Raw genomic sequence first — 7,668 nt, forward strand, 5'->3', positions numbered from 1 at the left:
GGTTTACAATGTTTATTTATGAGGGTGTGAGCCCGTGTGTGCACGTGTGTGTGTGGATGCGTGAGTCACACATGTTGTATCTGAAGTTTTTCTGTGAACTCGTCTATATCTCGTGCAGTGTGATTCATGCTTGCAAATACAATGTATACGTAGCGGTATAATGACACTACATGATTCGACGTGATTATCTGGTAATACCAAGGACTTTAATATGTTGAATAGTTATCATAAAACTAATGAGGCCCTACTGATGAACAATTTGCCCTAGGCAATACTGTACTGAATTCAAATCAAACAATATTATAAACAGATCAGGCATTCAGATGTGAGTTTCTTCAGTTTGTCTCCCTCTACATATTAAATTTGTAGAGAGAGAGACAAACTGAAAAAAACAACAACAACAACTCACATCTGAACCTTCACCCCACTGAATAATAGGCCCATCTTTCTTTCAGAGTAGGCATTATTATCACTTAACTTATGCTAATAAAGTGTCCCCACGAGGGAGCTCGTATTAATAACTGTCTTGGAAGGGGAGCTCATATTATGAAAGAAGAGAAAAAATAGAAAAGTGAAGAATGAAATGAAAATAAACAAAATTAAAATTATCATGTCATGTAATTATATCATACTTATCATGCACCTCTGTAAAACTCCTTGAAAAAAAAAAATGTTGCCAGCAACACAATACAGCCCTACACCAGTCCTCTTTACTACTATTCCAGGTATGAAAAAAAAAATTAAATAACACGCTTTCGAGATTCCGCGGGGTAACATGCCGCACACTAATCTAATCTTATTACAAAGGGGGTCTTGTGGCGCTCTTCGTGACTACTTTTGGAAAAACCGGAAGTAGACGACCGCCAAGATGCCAAGCACGATGAAGAGTTGGAAGAGTCCGAACCTTGGACCTGCCCCCTCAAGTTCCTTCATTGACGCCCCGCCTCGTCTGGCTTTGTACGGCTTATGGACGCGTTGCCACACCGTCATGATGTGCTCGCGTGCTCCCGCCCAACGATGGTTGCCATAGAGACGATAGTGGGCGGGGACGTAGGGACCGAAGATGTAGTGGTAGGCAAGGACCGGGTCAGTTACAAGGAGCACGAGTAGGTTGGGCTTGACGCCGATATCACTGGCGATTTCATCCAAGTACGGCATGACGTCGATCTGTGACGGACGGCAGGGTGTATATTCAAACAGTGCGTGAACTCGAATGCATGACACTGACATGGACTGCATAGCAAACTGATGCGCAAAAAGACCCAAGATATTGCAGAAGAGTAAATAATTTTGATGAAGGCACTAGTGGTAGGCCCTATTTTGTAAAGTGAGCGTTATTGAAAGGTCATCTTATTTTCTTTTCTATATCATCATTTGTGTTTAAGTTGATATCACTTCATTGTGTTATTGTTATCATTATCATGATCGTCATTACAACCTAATGAATGAGACTGTGATAATATATAATAATATACCTGGATTGTATGACGTGGAGACTTCTTGTAGCGCTTGTCCATGGCTTCCTGTGTGCGTCTGATGTGCGCTCTGATTTGATCCTTGGTCGGAAGATGACTCTCACCTGTCATAGTTATAAAATAATATATCCTCTCATATTACCGAAAACAACATCCTTTATGCAGGAGTCCATCTTTATTTTTTTTTTGGTTAAAACAAAAGAAATAAAAAAATAGGGTGCGTGCGCCCCCTTTAATTTTGCAAAGGCGCATCCCCTTTACGGAATTCCTGGATCAGCCCCTGCTCACTGTCCCAAAATTGAGCAAAGATGGATACACGATGAGGAAATATTTAAGTTCAGCTCTGATCATAACATTGGGTCATTCGTGAGTGCGGTCTGGTGCCACTGTGCGACCGTCTGTAGACATTGTACTTGACTCGGCTGTTGACCATGTTAGCGGCCACTTTGCGCGAAATTGAAAATTCAATATTCGTATTGCCAACTCGTGTCAATTTCGGGACAGTGTGACGCCACACAACCAAATAGTAAAAGTTACCATAGGGAAGACGAACAGCCTTTAAACTATGGTCAACCACATTTTCACCTATCATCATCCAGTATATCACCTTACAGTTCTAAATAATGTAGCAAAAAAGCTGCTGAGAACTGCTTATCCAATAAAGGCGAGCCAATGGAGTCAAATGGAGTCAAAAGGGACCTGAGCTTTCGATCCTAGCAGAATCTTCGTCAGAGGCAAAATTTGAATGCATCTCAATGTGATTTGCGATGAATAACCATCAAGTGACTTGCTCTTTTGATTACAGAGCTAAAACCTATCACACAGTTGTAAAAGATGTTTAAGTGAAAAAGCGGCAGTTGGACATAAAAGGGTGACGAAGTGTTTATACGATTAATTTTGCCTCTGACGAAGATTCTGCTAGGATCGAAAGCTCAGGCCCCTTTTGACTCCAGTTCTAAATAATTATACAATTGCCACTAATTACGTGTTGGAACATAATTTCACTGAGCTGCAGCTCTAAATATTAGAGAATTTAGAGAAATCGCAAATCAAATAATAAGTGTGATTAATAAAATGAAGTCACGATGTTAATCAATAAAACATTAATGTGGTGCTTTTTCTTCATTAATCTACGGAAGTAGACTGGTAATAACTTCTTGACTTTATGCATATCTGATACATTACACGTACCATGTTTCCCTAACCTCCTGGTCTAACGTCTAGAAACTGAGACGGAGATAGTCATGAAAACGTTAAACAATCCGCTGAAAGTGACAGAGAGTAACGGCAGATGGGTACTACATAGTTACCTTTGAACACCCTTGTCGCCCAACGTGCCTGCAGCCCAGATGAAGGGATGGTAGGTCCCAGGGGTTGAACCAGACCGAGTACTGCCAAGGTTGGGTGCTTGTGGTGCGGAGGAAAGACGTAGCGGTACATCTCAACACGGTTGTCGTTGACCGGAAGCGCGGAAGAGGAGAGAAAAGGGAAGGAGATCTTGTAGCCTGTTGCCAGGACGACGAGATCGATGTTATCCTCCGTGGTGCCGTCTTCGAACACAACTCCGCTCGTGGTGAAGCGACGGATGTTTGGCTTGACAGTGACCAGGCCATTCATGATACAGCCCGGAAGGTCATCGTTGACGGTTGGGTGAGCGGCAGTGATGCCGAAGTCGGGCTTGAGGCCAATGAGTTCGTGGTCGACACGTTTCCTAGAAACACGGAAAGTCACATCGCACGTTATTTTGTCAGATGTCGTAAGAGAGTTTTCATTTGGACGGCACTTGGCTAGAATAATAAATTACTTCACTTGCACACAGACCAGAGAGTACTTGCCAATTGTTGTTAACATCGATGCGGTGTAACATTTTTTTTTTTCGGAAAGTGGCACATCAGCCGATGCCAGCCCTGCACACAACCATGACAACCATCATGACCATGGCTCTCACACTGGCCCTGCACACTCAACATTTCGCAGTCCGTGTGAAGGCCCTATTGATCACCTCAGGCTCATTAGAATTATTCTGATCTCAATCTGCATAAAATAAGTCAGCGTTGCGATGACTCAAGATGAAATTTTACCTGCAAGCTACGTTTGAGTTCATTTGTTTTCTGGTAAATCCGACAGAAATCAAACATCGGGAAAAAAATGGTAGCCGCCCGAGTCTGTTAGCCGTTTACGGTTTCCGATTCATCTGACTCCATAATACCCGACACTTCTGGCAATCGACCAACACAGTCTGACCGAACTGAATCAGGTTGGAAATCGGACACTGACCGGATAACAGTGCGACACCTCCTGAAGAGCCGTGGATCAACTTTCAGTGTCTTAGAGAACTGACACTGTCCCGGACGCGCCGGCTGTTGTTGTTGTTTTTTTATTTAGATCTCTTGTGTCATATTACTTAATATACATACATATCATGGTAGATACGCATATGATATTCAAATATATATATACAAACCCCTCAAAAAAGTTTGGAAATCTGACTTCAGTGGTAAATTTCTCCAGCTTGTAAGCACTATAAACAATACAAGCTTGATATCAGTGGAAAGATCATTAAATCCTTTTTGAAATGATATCCTACTCATTATGATTATGCTATCAAGTAAAGGGCTGTACTCAAAAGTGTCTGATGAGGTCTGCATTGAAAAGCTGCAAAATGAACAAGAACGGTCCTTATGAATGAGAATGGTCGTGAAGAGTAAACAGAGAACATGTTCTTTTGTTTTATGTCTTTTGTTCTCAACTGGTCAGCCATGAAGGCAAATTTCCATATTATAGACATCGTAACTTCACATTCAAGTTTTCAGTGGTGCCATGCCAGGCAATTTTGATAGCTCATCAAGTTTTATGGTTGTACATCATGCCACGTGTAAGCAATGTTCAAAATGCTCGCGCCATAGGGCAAATTGAAGCTGAGATGCTTCAAAAAGGTGACAACGCTAGACCACTTAGAGCGAGACTTGTGCGCAACTTTCTTGAGAGAGAGAGGGCATCACTATAGAATGGACTGGCCTGCGTGCAGCCCCGACCTCAACCCCATAGAACATCTTTGGGATCATATCAACTTGGCCGAGCTGTGGGGAAGAGGGTCACAAATGCAACGACATTGGCAGGACTCCGTCAGGTACTGGTTGACGAGTGGAACGCCATTCCTCAGCAGCGAATCACGAAGCTAATCAACAGTATGAGGACACGGTGCCAAGCGGTCGTCCACCAGATTCTGAGCCCCGATCATGTTCATTTATCATAAAGACAAAGTAAACATAAAGTAAAGACAAAAAATAACGACAAAATGAAGACAAAATAAAGATGAAACTCCAATAAAACCAAGACCATGCCATTTCACTTCTTTATGTCTTTGTTGTGGTTAATGTGGCGAGGTTCTGTGAGATAAAATGGTTTGAGTCATGGTCGTTTGTGTGTGTGTGTGTGTGTGTGTGTGTGTGTGTGTGTGTGTGTGTGTGTGTGTGTGAGTGTGTGTTTGTTTGTTTATCTGTTTGGTTGAACGCATACATGTTTCACTCCATAAAAATGCTGAGGTTACAGTAAATGAATACCAAATAAACAATGGGGAACTCACTCATAACGAGGAAACTCCATCAGGAACATAAAAAATTGGGCCATTTTGCAGCTTTTAAATTCTGACTTTACCTCTGTAAACACTGCACCTCCATGTATACGATAATCATAACAAGTACGGTATCATTTTAAAGAGAATTAAACAATCTTTGTGTGGTACTAAGCACAAATAATTCATTTCTAAAGAAAAATGAGAAATGATTGATCAAACTCAGATTTCCAAACATTTTTTTTTTTTTTGGAGGGGTTTATTATATCATAAATTATAATCATTAGCATTCTACAAAAAAAAAATCGTTGGTTTTCTGTGAGATCAACATAAGTAAGCTGTGGATGGTGGACGAGCGATCGATCTGATTCGGGTACGCATCGTAGGATTATGATTTAATGTCGGCATCAGTCCATTGAACTATACAGACAGACAAGTTGTTATGCATCGAGCTACTAACCTGCTCCGATTAAGTAGAATTCTTTCTTGGAGGCGGATGGGCACTGATCGCTGGATACGGTTTGTGAGATCGACGGGGAGACTTCTGTCACTGATTCTGTATTTGATCCAGGCTCCACTTCTCGTGCTCAGAAACAACTAAGGAGAGGATCCACAAACAAAAAGGCAAGCAGAGTATAGAAGAGTGAACATGGCACATCTGAGCAGGAACCCAGATTAATATCATTTACATTATTTCTTACCTGTCTCGAAAAGAAAAGACAAAATGAAAGGAGTATCTATCGTATATATAAGTATCAAATCTCAGTAACCAATGGGGTAAGACCACCACTAGCCTTGCTTGTGGACAGACAGACAGGCAAACAGACAAAAAAAATACTGAAATTTGAGGAGGCGCTTTCCAGTGAGTAAGGTCTTCAGATACTTTCAATGAACGTTATTGGAGGTACACCTTACAACCCTCTCTTTGACACCCCCCCCCCCCCCCCCCCCCGGCGATGCTCAGTTGCGATCTCACTGTGCACATCGTAACTGCCGCGTTACGGATAAGTTGTCCTGAACAAAACAAGAGAAAACAAAAAGAAACCTTACTAAAATAAGAAAACAACAACAAACAACAAATGGTGTTGATAGTGAAAGAAATCAAATCGAGTCTTCACAAAACTTCTAATATTTGTGGTGATTTCTTATTTGATCATTCAAACACTCATTCGTATACACACACCATTGACTCTCTCCCTCATTATGGAATAGCAATGATCTTGTCCCCAAAATGTGGTGTTTATATAAATCATCATTAGTGTCGTTGTCATTGCAATACATACCAGAGGCGGATCCAGAAATTCCGTAAAGGGGAGGCGCCTATACAAAATTAAAAGGGGCGCACCCCCATATCATTTTTCTTTTTTATTTCTTTTGTTAAAAAAAAATTAAAGAGGGGCGCGCGCCAGTTGCGCCCCCTCTGGATCGGCTTGTGCCGAAAGGGTGGGTTGGGTGGTGGCGCGTCGGGAACACCACCCTTCGTCCAGAGCCCCCCGGTTTTGCCGAAAGGGTGCGTTGGGAGCGTTGGGTCGCGTCGCGTTGACTGGAACCCCACCTTTCGTCCAAAGCCCCCCCCCCCCCCCCGGTTTTGCCGAAAGGGTGCGTTGGTACTTTTTCTCATGTATTAAGACGAGTTTTGAATTCATATTTAACCTTCAAACAACCATTTCAAAGAGGCTATCGTCCGGATCGGTTTACACTCTATTACCACTTGGTCTACAACCAGGATACCTCCCTGGTCCAATAGACTGTTTAATATCAGTTGGTCTAATAACCAGTTGGTCTAGTCATCATTTCGTCCAATTACTGTTTGGTCTAATTGTTATTTGGTTTAATTACTATTTGGTCTACAGTCAATTCGTCTAATAATAGCCATTTGGTCTATTTTTGGTCTAACACCAATTCATATCATCAAATACCGATTTGGTATATTATGAGTTGGTCTAATTCCATTTCGTCTGATCATCAAATGGTCTAAAATAAAACCAAATTTGTCCAATATAAATTTGGTGTACACATCATTAATTTTGGTCCATTGCCCAGTTGGTCTAGCCTCTGTCTATCATCATTTAGTCTACAACCATTTAGTCTAATAACCATTGATCTTATTGTCATTTGGTCTAATAGCCAGCCTCCTGGTCTAATCAGGTACCATTTGGTCCAATCATCGTTTCGTCTATATGACCAACTGGGCTATTTTTAATTTATTATTTTTTTTTTGGAAGGGGGGGGGGGGGCTTTTTCTACGACTACGGACTACCCTCTGACCCTGCATGCATTGAGGGAGAAAACAGATGTTCATACACATGAAATAAGATTAGGGTAAAGTTTAGGGTCCCTCGCCCCTCCCCCATGGTGCCAGGCCAGCACCCCCAGCAGCTGGACTATATATAGGTAAGCCACTGATTATCCACATGATCCATGCCCTGTAATGTAAAACAGAAACGGATGTTAGACCAAATGGATATTGGACCAAATGAACATTGGACGAACTAAATATTAGATCCGGACGATAGCCTCTTTGAAATGGTTGTTTGAAGGTTAAATATAAATTCAAAACTCGTCTTTTAATAGTACATGAGAAAAAGTACCAACGCACCCTTTCGGCAAAACCGGGGG

At 41.8% G+C, this 7,668-nt stretch overlaps 1 pseudogene; it reads right to left on the bottom strand.

The window, feature by feature from the left end:
* Positions 1-831: 831 nt before the first annotated feature.
* Positions 832-7,668, bottom strand: part of LOC139742643 (flavin-containing monooxygenase 5-like) — a 7,439-nt pseudogene continuing 602 nt past the window's right edge.

This window comes from Diadema antillarum, unplaced genomic scaffold (assembly GCF_040938485.1).
Source record: "Diadema antillarum isolate AM-2024a unplaced genomic scaffold, OU_Dant_1.0 seq00001011_RagTag, whole genome shotgun sequence".
Classification (NCBI taxonomy): domain Eukaryota; kingdom Metazoa; phylum Echinodermata; class Echinoidea; order Diadematoida; family Diadematidae; genus Diadema; species Diadema antillarum.